Source organism: Oncorhynchus mykiss, chromosome 7, assembly GCF_057628025.1.
Source record: "Oncorhynchus mykiss isolate SJ-2025 chromosome 7, ASM5762802v1, whole genome shotgun sequence".
NCBI classification, from domain to species: Eukaryota; Metazoa; Chordata; class Actinopteri; order Salmoniformes; family Salmonidae; genus Oncorhynchus; species Oncorhynchus mykiss.
Genome location: NC_143028.1, coordinates 3,285,916 through 3,297,500, shown reverse-complemented (window position 1 = coordinate 3,297,500; position 11,585 = coordinate 3,285,916). Strand labels below are relative to the sequence as shown.

Below are 11,585 nucleotides of genomic sequence, written 5' to 3'. Positions count from 1 at the left end.
ACTGTTGTGGCTGAGGACAGTGGAATGTGCTTCAGTACACTGAGGTTTCTATGTTGTGGATAGACTGTATAGTGGTCCTCTATGGGGTAATGTGTTTAAGCTCAGTGTGTAGGAGTTAGTATCTGTTATATAGGCTGTCATATCTCTTCCCGCTTCTTCCCGCTTCCTGCTTCCTGCTACTTGAACTTTAGCTGCTGGTCTCGAAATATAGATTACTCACCTCAACATGGACACCTGTCCACTAGGGCCGGGACGGTTCCTCTCCCGACACGGACACCTGTCCACTAGGATCGGGACGGTACCTGTCCCGACACGGACACCTGTCCACTAGGGCCGACACGGACACCTGTGCACTAGGGCCGGGACAGTACCAGTGCCATGATATCAGAGCAAGGAAACGAAACACGAAGCGGATTTAACTTCCTTAGGAAAACAGCCCTAATGTTGGAAACAAACATCATTATATTGTCATCCAGTCACATGTTTTTATAACCCATAGAACACAATGTGTTACAAACAACAGGTTTTTAAAGGACCAAAGAGTTAAGTCTGCTTCATGTTTTCATTTTTGTCATTGAAAGAATATTGCAATACTGGCATTTTATTTATTTTTTATTTTATTTAATTACTTTATTTAACCAGGTAGGCCAGTTGAGAACAAGTTCTAATTTACAACTGCGACCTGGCCAAGATAAAGCAAAGCAGTGTGACAAAAACAATAACAGTGTTACACATGGGATAAACAAACGTACAGTCAATAACACAATAGAAATATCTCTATACAGTGTGTGCAAATGTAGAAAGGCAACAAATAGACCATAGTGGTGAAATAATTACAACTTAACATTAACACTGGAGTGATAGATGTGCAGATGATGATGTGCAAGTAGAAATACTGGGGTGCAAAAGAGCAAAAAAAATAACAATATGGGGATGAGGTAGTTGGGTGTGCTATTTACAGATGCCCTGTGTACAGGTGCAGTGATCGGTAAGCTGCTCTGACAGCTGATGCTATAGTCATTAGCAGCAGAGAACTGGAAGGAAATGCGGCCAAAGCAGGTGTTGGCTTTGGGGATGACCAGAGAAATATACCTGCTGGAGCGCGTGCTACAGGTGTGCGTTGCTATGGTGACCAGTGAGCTGAGATAAGGCAGGGCATTACCTAGCAAAGACTTAAAGATGACCTGGAGCCAGTGGGTTTGGCGACAGATATGTAGCGAGGACCAGGCAACAAGATCATACAGGTCGCAGTGGTGGGTAGTATATGGGACTTTAGTGACAAAACGGATGGCACTGTGATAGACTACATCCAATTTGCTGAGTAGAGTGTTCGAGGCTATTTTGTAAAGGACATCGCCAAAATCAAGGATCGGTAGGATAGTCAGTTTTACGAGGGTGTGTTTGGCAGCATGAGTGAAGGAGGCTTTGTTGTGAAATAGGAAGCCGATTCTAGATTTGATTTAGGATTGGAGACGCTTATTGTGAGCCTGGAAGGAGATTTTACAGTCTAACCAGACACCTAGGTATTTGTAGTTGTCCACATATTCTAAGTCCGAACCATCCAGAGTAGTGATGCTGGGTGGGCGGGCAGGTGCGGGCAGCGATCGGTTGAAGAGCATGCATTTAGTTTTACTAGCATTTAAGAGCAGTTGGAGGCCACGGAAGGAGAGTTGTATGGCATTGAAGCTCGTTTGGAGGTTTGTAAACACAGTGTCCAAAGAAGGGCCAGATGTATACAGAATGGTGTCGTCTGCGTAGAGGTGGATCAGAGAATCATCAGCAGCAAGAGCAACATCATTGATATATATACAGAGAAAATAGTGTGTCCGAGAATTGAACCCTGTGGCACCCCATAGAGGCTGCCAGAGGTCCGGATAACAAACCCTCCAATTTGACACACTGAGCTCTATCAGAGAAGTAGTTGGTGAACCAGGCGAGGCAGTCATTTGAGAAACCAAGGCTATTGAGTCTGCCGATTAAGAATGCGATGATTGACAGAGTCGAAAGCCTTGACCATGTCGATGAAGACGGCTGCACAGTACAGTCTTTTATTGATGGAGGTTATGATATTGTTTAGGACCTTGACCGTGGCTGAGGTGCACCCATGACCATCTCGGAAACCAGATTGCATAGCAGAGAAGGTACGGTGGGATTCAAAATGGTCGGTGATCTGTTTGTTAACTTGGCTTTTGAAGACTTTAGAAAGGCAGGGCAGGATGGATATAGGTCTGTAACAGTTCGGGTCTAGAGTGTCACCCCCTTTGAAGAGGGGGATGACCGCGGCAGCTTTCCAATCTTTAGGGATCTCAGACGATACAAAAGAGAGGTTGAACAGGCTTAGTAATAGGGGTTAGAAAGAGAGGGTCCAGATTGTCGAACCCAGCTGATTTGTAGGGGTCCAGATTTTGCAGCTCTTTCAGAACATCAGCTATCTGGATTTGGGTGAAGGAGAAATGGGGAGGCTTGGGCAAGTTGCTGCGGGGGGTGCAGAACTGTTGGCCGGGGTAGGGGTAGCCAGGTGGAAAGCATGGCCAGCCGTAGAAAAATGCTTATTGAAATTCTCGATTATTGTGGATTTAGCAGTGGTGACCGTGTTTCCTAGTCTCAGGGCAGTGGGCAGCTGAGAGGAGGTGCTCTTATTCTCCATGGACTTTACAGTGTCCCAGAGCTTTTTTGAGTTAGTGCTACAGGATGCAAATTTCTGTTAGGAGAGCAAAGGTTTTTCAAACGGACTGTGTATATAGCGCGGGCTATTCGATGCTAATGCAGTACACCACAGGATGTTTTTGTGCTGGTCAAGGGCAGTCAAGTCAGGAGTGACCCAGGGGCTCTATCTGTTCTTAGTTCTAATATTTTTGAATGGGACATACTTATTTAAGATGGTGAGGAAAGCACTTTTAAAGAACAACCAGGCATCCTCTACTGATGGGATAAGGTCAATATCCTTCCAGGATACCTGGGCCAGGTCAATTAGAAAGGCCTGCTCGCTGAAGTATTTTAGGGAGCGTTTGACAGTGATGAGGGGTGGTCATTTGACCGCGGACCCATTACGGACGCAGGCAATGAGGCAGTCATCGCTGAGATCCTGGTTGAAGACAGCAGAGGTGTGTTTGGAGGACAAGTTGGTCAGGATGATATCGATGAAGGTGCCCATGTTTACAAATTTAGGGTTGTACCTGGTAGGTTCCTTGATCATTTGTGTGAGATTGAGGGCATCTAGCTTTGATTGTAGGACGGCTGGGGTGTTAAGCATATCCCAGTTTAGGTCACCTAACAGTGCGAACACTGAAGATAGATGGGGGGCAATCAATTCCCATATGGTGTCCAGGGCACAGCTTTGGCTTGAGGGGGGTCAATAACAAGCGACAACACTGCGAGACTTATTTCTGGAAAGGTGGATTTTTTTTAAAGTAGAAGCTTGAACTGTTTGGGTACAGACCTGGATAGTATGACAGAACTCTGCAGGCTATCTCTGCAGTAGATTGCAACTCCGCCCTCTTTGGCACTTATTACTTGTCGGAAAATGTTGTGGTTGGGGATGGAAATTTCAGAATTTTTGGTGGCCTTCCTAAGCCAAGATTCAGACACGGCAAGGACATCAGGGTTGGCAGAGTGTGCTAAAGCAGTGAATAAAACAAACTTAGGGAGGAGGCTTCTGATGTTAACATGCATGAAACCAAGGCTTTTACGGTTACAGGTATCATCACAGCCCTAATATACAGTATACTGCACTTTCAATATCTCTCTGCCACACACACACACACTCTCTCTCTCTCTCTCTCGCTCTCTCGCTCTCTCGCTCTCTCGCGCTCTCTCGCTCTCTCGCTCTCGCTCTCTCTCGCTCTCTCTCGCTCTCTCTCGCTCTCTCTCGCTCTCTCGCTCTCTCTCTCGCTCTCTCTCTCGCTCTCTCGATCTCTCTCTTCACAGCTAGTGAATAATTAATGTCTCCCTCTCGGGGTCTCTGCTCTCTAATGATGTCTCCAGGGTGTGTTTGTGTGTGTGTGTGTTTGTACGGGCTGTCAGAATGTGCAGTTGCTGCAGTGACAGCTCGAGTCCCCCTGCCTGACAAATGTAGGAATCTGGGGCCTCTCATCTCTCTGCCTCGGACACAGCATCCATCTGTCATCTCACCTGAGACCATTAGATCTACATTCTAGAACTCTCCACTATGACTAGCAGAGCTGTTGTCACCCCCATGCACGACACGTGCACTCTGGGTGGAGACGTGAGCGTGCACGATAGTGGTGCTGAATGCTGCTGATCTACGGGATGCACAGGACCAGCGGGAGGGGAGGTGTCAGTCACACTGGGATGGGGGGATGATGAGAGAGAGGAGAACATCACACTGCCATCTGTTGAATGAGGGATAAAGAGAGAGGGAGAGAGAGAAACATGATTGCTTATCATTCTTGTTCTCATGTTCTGACTCATTCAACACCTTGATTCTCCTTCACAGTCACAACATTCTCACAGTGGCCGGGAGAAACCTTGTGGCGTGCCGCCAAAATGACTTCCTGTTTGGTGTGTTACACCCATTATCCTCCCCTACTCCACGTTCAGCTAAGAGTCCCACGGTGGGTCAATTCCCATGTCGTACGCCTACCTGTGTGTGGGAGAATTGATTTCACCCGGCTCCCCTTGAGTTGCTCCGCCCGACGACATGTCATTGATTTGGAGGATGCTATCGGTTCAATGTGCTTGAATAATGCGTGGGTGTGCACATTTCAGCAGACATGCCCTTAATGCATTTTCCTCTGCACATGTTCACACCAATTGAGACGCGTATAGTGCCTACTTCACTGTTGCTATGGACTTTCATTGGATGAATAGTGAACCATGTGCTTCTCTGCAGTCAGTGTATTGTGTAACTGAAAGTAGTCTGTGGTGCCAATGTGCTCAGAGAGAGATCTAGAGACACAGAATGTAGGCCAAGTTTCATTTTGACATGGATACAGGTCATCAGATTACCCTGTAGTCAGATAATGGAATTTAGAATTGAAAGGGAACGGGGGATAATTGGAATGAATATCGTCTAGATGAGACTTGGGTTGACGGTAATGAGGACCGACTCTGTGAAAGACTGACCTCTGGAGTTGACCCTGGATGGTTGGGATGGAGGGGAGGGGGAGGAGAGAGGGTGGCTGAGCTGAGGATGAGGGGAGGCGAAGGTCCTGCCCCTCTGACAGCTAGAAGGAGACACTATAATAATTACTGATGGTCTACAGTAGATCCACCAGAGACGGCCAGTAGACTGGAGCCATTCGATCCCAGCCCTTGTGGATGGGTGTCCATCCTTGTTCTGGAGCCATTAGATCCCAGCCCTAGTGGATGGGTGTCCATCCTTGTTCTGGTGCCATTAGATCCCAGCCCTAGTGGATGGGTGTCCATCCTTGTTCTGGAGCCATTAGATCCCAGCCCTAGTGGATGGGTGTCCATCCTTGTTCTGGAGCCATTAGATCCCAGCCCTAGTGGATGGGTGTCCATCCTTGTTCTGGAGCCATTAGATCCCAGCCCTAGTGGATGGGTGTCCATCCTTGTTCTGGTGCCATTAGATCCCAGCCCTAGTGGATGGGTGTCCATCCTTGTTCTGGAGCCATTAGATCCCAGCCCTAGTGGATGGGTGTCCATCCTTGTTCTGGAGCCATTAGATCCCAGCCCTAGTGGATGGGTGTCCATCCTTGTTCTGGAGCCATTAGATCCCAGCCCTAGTGGATGGGTGTCCATCCTTGTTCTGGAGCCATTAGATCCCAGCCCTAGTGGATGGGTGTCCATCCTTGTTCTGGAGCCATTAGATCCCAGCCCTAGTGGATGGGTGTCCATAGTTGCTACCATGTTGTTGTCATGTTCTGCTGCCTTGCTATGTTGTTGTCTTAGATCTCTCTTTATGTAGTGTTGTGTTGTCTCTCTTGTCGTGATGTTTTGTTCTATATTTATTTGTAGTTGTTTTTATCCCAGCCCCCGTAGGAGGCCTTTTGCCTTCTGGTAGGCCGTCATTGTAACTAAGAATTTGTTCTTAATGGACTTGCCTGGTTAAATTAAAAATAAAATAAAAGATTCAAAACAACCAGGTGACCAGGATAAACAACCCCTGTTCTGGAGCCATTAGATCCAAACCACCAACCAGCCAGGTGACCAGGATAAACAACCCCTGTTCTGGAGCCATTAGATCCAAACCACCAACCAGCCGGGTGACCAGGATAAACAACCCCTGTTCTGGAGCCATTAGATCCAAACCACCAACCAGCCGGGTGACCAGGATAAACAACCCTTGTTCTGGAGCCATTAGATCCAAACCACCAACCAGCCCGGTGACCAGGATAAACAACCCTTGTTCTGGAGCCATTAGATCCAAACCACCAACCAGCCAGGTGACCAGGATAAACAACCCTTGTTCTGGAGCCATTAGATCCAAACCACCAACCAGCCACTTGACCAGGATAAACAACCCCTGTTCTGGAGCCATTAGATCCAAACCACCAACCAGCCACTTGACCAGGATAAACAACCCCTGTTCTGGAGCCATTAGATCCAAACCACCAACCAGCCAGGTGACCAGGATAAACAACCCTTGTTCTGGAGCCATTAGATCCAAACCACCAACCAGCCACTTGACCAGGATAAACAACCCCTGTTCTGGAGCCATTAGATCCAAACCACCAACCAGCCACTTGACCAGGATAAACAACCCTTGTTCTGGAGCCATTAGATCCAAACCACCAACCAGCCACTTGACCAGGATAAACAACCCCTGTTCTGGAGCCATTAGATCCAAACCACCAACCAGCCAGGTGACCAGGATAAACAACCCTTGTTCTGGAGCCATTAGATCCAAACCACCAACCAGCCAGGTGACCAGGATAAACAACCCTTGTTCTGGAGCCATTAGATCCAAACCACCAACCAGCCACTTGACCAGGATAAACAACCCTTGTTCTGGAGCCATTAGATCCAAACCACCAACCAGCCAGGTGACCAGGATAAACAACCCTTGTTCTGGAGCCATTAGATCCAAACCACCAACCAGCCACTTGACCAGGATAAACAACCCTTGTTCTGGAGCCATTAGATCCAAACCACCAACCAGCCCGGTGACCAGGATAAACAACCCCTGTTCTGGAGCCATTAGATCCAAACCACCAACCAGCCACTTGACCAGGATAAACAACCCTTGTTCTGGAGCCATTAGATCCAAACCACCAACCAGCCCGGTGACCAGGATAAACAACCCCTGTTCTGGAGCCATTAGATCCAAACCACCAACCAGCCACTTGACCAGGATAAACAACCCCTGTTCTGGAGCCATTAGATCCAAACCACCAACCAGCCACTTGACCAGGATAAACAACCCCTGTTCTGGAGCCATTAGATCCAAACCACCAACCAGCCACTTGACCAGGATAAACAACCCCCGTTCTGGAGCCATTAGATCCAAACCACCAACCAGCCAGGTGACCAGGATAAACAACCCCTGTTCTGGAGCCATTAGATCCAAACCACCAACCAGCCACTTGACCAGGATAAACAACCCTTGTTCTGGAGCCATTAGATCCAAACCACCAACCAGCCACTTGACCAGGATAAACAACCCCTGTTCTGGAGCCATTAGATCCAAACCACCAACCAGCCACTTGACCAGGATAAACAACCCTTGTTCTGGAGCCATTAGATCCAAACCACCAACCAGCCACTTGACCAGGATAAACAACCCCTGTTCTGGAGCCATTAGATCCAAACCACCAACCAGCCACTTGACCAGGATAAACAACCCCTGTTCTGGAGCCATTAGATCCAAACCACCAACCAGCCAGGTGACCAGGATAAACAAGCCTTGTTCTGGAGCCATTAGATCCAAACCACCAACCAGCCGGGTGACCAGGATAAACAACCCCTGTTCTGGAGCCATTAGATCCAAACCACCAACCAGCCACTTGACCAGGATAAACAACCCTTGTTCTGGAGCCATTAGATCCAAACCACCAACCAGCCAGGTGACCAGGATAAACAACCCCTGTTCTGGAGCCATTAGATCCAAACCACCAACCAGCCCGGTGACCAGGATAAACAACCCCTGTTCTGGAGCCATTAGATCCAAACCACCAACCAGCCACTTGACCAGGATAAACAACCCCTGTTCTGGAGCCATTAGATCCAAACCACCAACCAGCCACTTGACCAGGATAAACAACCCCTGTTCTGGAGCCATTAGATCCAAACCACCAACCAGCCAGGTGACCAGGATAAACAAGCCTTGTTCTGGAGCCATTAGATCCAAACCACCAACCAGCCGGGTGACCAGGATAAACAACCCCTGTTCTGGAGCCATTAGATCCAAACCACCAACCAGCCACTTGACCAGGATAAACAACCCCTGTTCTGGAGCCATTAGATCCAAACCACCAACCAGCCACTTGACCAGGATAAACAACCCTTGTTCTGGAGCCATTAGATCCAAACCACCAACCAGCCACTTGACCAGGATAAACAACCCCTGTTCTGGAGCCATTAGATCCAAACCACCAACCAGCCACTTGACCAGGATAAACAACCCCTGTTCTGGAGCCATTAGATCCAAACCACCAACCAGCCCGGTGACCAGGATAAACAACCCTTGTTCTGGAGCCATTAGATCCAAACCACCAACCAGCCACTTGACCAGGATAAACAACCCCCGTTCTGGAGCCATTAGATCCAAACCACCAACCAGCCACTTGACCAGGATAAACAACCCCTGTTCTGGAGCCATTAGATCCAAACCACCAACCAGCCACTTGACCAGGATAAACAACCCCTGTTCTGGAGCCATTAGATCCAAACCACCAACCAACCACTTGACCAGGATAAACAACCCCTGTTCTGGAGCCATTAGATCCAAACCACCAACCAGCCACTTGACCAGGATAAACAACCCTTGTTCTGGAGCCATTAGATCCAAACCACCAACCAGCCACTTGACCAGGATAAACAACCCCTGTTCTGGAGCCATTAGATCCAAACCACCAACCAGCCAGGTGACCAGGATAAACAACCCTTGTTCTGGAGCCATTAGATCCAAACCACCAACCAGCCACTTGACCAGGATAAACAACCCCTGTTCTGGAGCCATTAGATCCAAACCACCAACCAGCCAGGTGACCAGGATAAACAACCCTTGTTCTGGAGCCATTAGATCCAAACCACCAACCAGCCAGGTGACCAGGATAAACAACCCTTGTTCTGGAGCCATTAGATCCAAACCACCAACCAGCCAGGTGACCAGGATAAACAACCCCTGTTCTGGAGCCATTAGATCCAAACCACCAACCAGCCACTTGACCAGGATAAACAACCCTTGTTCTGGAGCCATTAGATCCAAACCACCAACCAGCCACTTGACCAGGATAAACAACCCCTGTTCTGGAGCCATTAGATCCAAACCACCAACCAGCCCGGTGACCAGGATAAACAACCCCTGTTCTGGAGCCATTAGATCCAAACCACCAACCAGCCAGGTGACCAGGATAAACAACCCCTGTTCTGGAGCCATTAGATCCAAACCACCAACCAGCCACTTGACCAGGATAAACAACCCCTGTTCTGGAGCCATTAGATCCAAACCACCAACCAGCCAGGTGACCAGGATAAACAACCCTTGTTCTGGAGCCATTAGATCCAAACCACCAACCAGCCACTTGACCAGGATAAACAACCCTTGTTCTGGAGCCATTAGATCCAAACCACCAACCAGCCAGGTGACCAGGATAAACAACCCCTGTTCTGGAGCCATTAGATCCAAACCACCAACCAGCCACTTGACCAGGATAAACAACCCCTGTTCTGGAGCCATTAGATCCAAACCACCAACCAGCCACTTGACCAGGATAAACAACCCCTGTTCTGGAGCCATTAGATCCAAATCACCAACCAGCCACTTGACCAGGATAAACAACCCCTGTTCTGGAGCCATTAGATCCAAACCACCAACCAGCCACTTGACCAGGATAAACAACCCCTGTTCTGGAGCCATTAGATCCAAACCACCAACCAGCCAGGTGACCAGGATAAACAACCCCTGTTCTGGAGCCATTAGATCCAAACCACCAACCAGCCACTTGACCAGGATAAACAACCCTTGTTCTAGAACGATTAGTTTAAAAGCACAACCCGTGTTCTGAATAGCCCAAAGTGTTTGAATGAATGGGTTAAGATGCTGTTTGGGATCTTTGACACGTAGTTTGTTTGACATAATAATCTGTTGCCCTGCCTGTTCTTTTGTGTTGGAGAGGATCAGCATATGGTTAGTATTGTGGTCAGAGATTAGGGGGAGCCTGCTGGCACGGGTGTGTGTGTGTTTGGAAGGGGGTGTTTAGGGGCACACAAGCCCCCCACCCCTCCCCCAGGTTGATCAGCAGCCTAGCCTGCCCTCCCCTTCCCCATGGGCACGTGGTTGGCACACTCCCCTGGGGACCCCTTGTCGCCACGGCTCCACCACTCTGCACGCTGCGAGCCAAACCAGCCGTGGCGTGCAGACCCTAGACTGTGTCACCATGGTAACAGACCTTAGTCTGGGTTGGCGTGTCAAGGTGTCTGGTGTTAGTCTCTCTCTCTCTGTGTCTCTCCATTTGTCTGCTCGCTTTTCTTTATTCATTCAGTGGTTCATCTGCTCCCCTCTCTCTCTCTTCCGCTTTGACGATCAAGACAGAGCGTCTAGCCTCCGAGTCAGACGCATGTGTCCACACACACACACACACACACCGGTGCTCTGAATGTGTGCAGGGCTCTCTGACGTGTCATCGTTTTGTTGTGCAGGACTCATCAGCAGATAGTCCGACACCTCCATGGTGCCTCCTTATTAATGTGTTATGTACATGCTAAGCATCTCATGAAAACTTGATCACCATATGAAGAGGTTACAATCATGTTTAACCACACTGAGAAATATGGCCTTTGGGGGAAGATGGTGGCTGGGGAGAAGACACTGAGAATCACATCATCATTTGTTGTCTGACTATTTAGCATACCGTAGGTCTTGCAATTAGTCTACCCTGTTCCTGGAGAACTAGTATCCTGTAGCTTTTCGCTCCAACCCCAGTTGTAACTAACCTGATTCAGCTTATCAACCAGTTTATTAGAATCAGGTGTGCTAGATTAGTGTTGGAGAGAGGACCTACAGCACAGTAGCTGTCCAGGAACAGGGTTGGAGAGGACCTACAGCACAGTAGCTCTCCAGGAACAGGGTTGGAGAGAGGACCTACAGCACAGTAGCTCTCCAGGAACAGGGTTGGAGAGAGGACCTACAGGACAGCAGCTCTCCGGGAACAGGGTTGGAGAGAGGACCTACAGCACAGTAGCTCTCCGGGAACAGGGTTGGAGAGAGGACCTACAGCACAGTAGCTCTCCGGGAACAGGGTTGGAGAGAGGAACTACAGCACAGTAGCTCTCCAGGAACCGGGTTGGAGAGAGGCCCTACAGCACAGTAGCTCTCCGAGAACAGGGTTGGAGAGAGGACCTACAGCACAGTAGCTCTCCAGGAACAGGGTTGGAGAGAGGACCTATAGGATGGTAGTTCTCCAGGAACTGGGTTGGAGAGAGGACCTATAGGATGGTAG

The 11,585-nt window shown here is 48.8% G+C and overlaps 1 protein-coding gene across 6 annotated transcripts in view; it reads left to right on the top strand.

Annotated features, from left to right (window-relative positions):
- LOC110527298 (arf-GAP with GTPase, ANK repeat and PH domain-containing protein 1) overlaps positions 1-11,585 on the top strand; it is a 263,886-nt gene that overhangs the window by 36,939 nt on the left and 215,362 nt on the right. The gene's annotated exons all lie outside the window — the stretch shown is intronic.